We start from the raw sequence: 2,054 nt of genomic DNA, 5'->3' as shown, positions 1-2,054 counted from the left end.
GCTGCTGCTGCTGCTGCTGCTGCTGCTGCTGCTGCTGCTGCTGCTGCGTGTCTGGGACCCTTGAGCCCTGGGATCAGCTCTTGAAGCTGGTGCTGGGAGGAATCTGATTCGTCCACAGCAGGTCACTCCGCCCACATGGCAGATGTGGAAGTGAAAGCCACAAATGTGGAAATACCCCACTCACTCAGAAGCTGCCCTCCCTGGGCAGGATGGGGAGGGGAGAAGGTCCCTAAGCAGGTAGGAAGCAGCCTGCATGATCCTATTGGCTGGCTAGGACTCTCATCACTTGTTTCTAGGCAGGCCTCTGGATTCATAAGGCTCTTTGGATGGCTCTAGAAACAGGCAATCTCCTTAGACAAAAAAATCATTTTGAAGCAGAATGTGCCTTTGTCTACCCCTTATCTGTGGATAAATGAGAAAGAAAGCGGCTTAGACAAATCTTCTACTCTCTGATCTGCTTGTCATCTCCATGTTGGAGATGAAGGTTAGACTTGGTAATGTCCATGGTTGAAAGCTCTCGTGGCAATGTTTGCCATCACGGACTAAACCGTGCTTGTGAGGCACTGTGATCAAATCATAACTGGTCAGATCTTATAGGATCTTTACAGTGTGTTAGAGGAGTGTGCCTTCTGGGCTTCAGTGCAGAGAGGGTATGTGTGCCTAGCCTCATCTATGCAGGCAGGGATGTCTGGAACCCGGGTTCTTAGCCATTCTCTTCTGCTTCCCAGGGCTCAAAATGTGTGACAGGGAGTGAGGAAAGAGAGGCTGGAAAAGGGTGCCAAAGAGATTTAACTGTACCAACATGACATTGTCAGCCACATCTGTGGCACAGTGTGACATAGTAAGAAAGACCTTTAGTCCCTATTTTTGGTCTCTGACAAAAGAACCACTAAAGCCTTGGGATCTTAGAGTTGTAAGGGCATTTTGTTGTTGTTGTTGTTGTTTTAGAGAGGCCTCATGTAGTTCAGGCTGTCCCTACACTCGCTAAGTAGCTGAGGGTGACTTTGAACTTCTGATCTTCCAGCCTCCACTTCCTGAGTGCTGGGGCTATGCATGTGCTCCACAGCACCAAGTTTATGCAGTGCTCGGGATTGTGAAGTAGAATAAGGTAGAAAAGGCCAATTATTGCTCTTAGATATTAATCGGTTGGTTTCTTTGGTGATTTATGTAAAACACTGCTTGTAGTGCCTGTTTGTCAAGAGTGACTTTACTTGCTCCATGAAACAGAAAGACCTGGAGAAATAGCCAGAACAATGGCTTGCTGCCCCTAACAGCCCGCTGACGCCCATGTGTGCTCCTGTCAAAATCTTACTTTCTGGCCCTCCCCACCTTGTGGTTTGAGAGCATAAAATGAAGACAAAAACTGGACCCGGTATCAAAGGCTTTCAGGAGCCACTCTCGTTGGTCTTTCACAAAGATCCCCACAACAACTGAAGCCAGGGCTTCCTACGTGATAGACCAAAACTCTACCAACTGATCTACATCCCTCACCAAGAGTATATTTTTATATGTTAGCTAGGACGGAAGCTTGCTACCAGAGGGTCCAACTATTCGATGAGAGCATGAGAACGTGAACTCTGTTCAGAGGGGAGAAGGGTAAAGACTGAGCATTAGCAAATGACTTAAACATCTCTTCATAAACAGAACTTCCATGAGAACCCAATGGATAGGGTCTAAACGGCTTCTGTACTTCAAGAGAGCGGCACACCAACACTACACAGACATTCCTGTGTCCGGGGCTTATTTCACAGACCTCACACCTACTTGCTACGTTCCCAGAAAACCTGATTCAAATTCCCTGCACCCACATAATGGCTCACTACTATTTGTAACCACAACTCTCGGTAATTCCAGTGCCAGGGGATTTTATACCCTCTTCTGGCCTTTGAGGGCACCAAATGATTCATAGACATACATGCAGACAATACACCCATGTGCATAAAGTAAATAAATAAAAAGATTTAAAGGCAAATATTAATCAATAATCATATGAAATATCAATAATCAACAAAAGCTTTTATTTTCCTATTTCCAAGATAGTTGAGAAAGATAAA

Source organism: Psammomys obesus, unplaced genomic scaffold (genome assembly GCF_907164565.1).
Source record: "Psammomys obesus unplaced genomic scaffold, mPsaObe1.curated_primary_1811, whole genome shotgun sequence".
NCBI classification, from domain to species: Eukaryota; Metazoa; Chordata; class Mammalia; order Rodentia; family Muridae; genus Psammomys; species Psammomys obesus.
Note: the sequence above shows the minus strand (reverse complement) of the source record.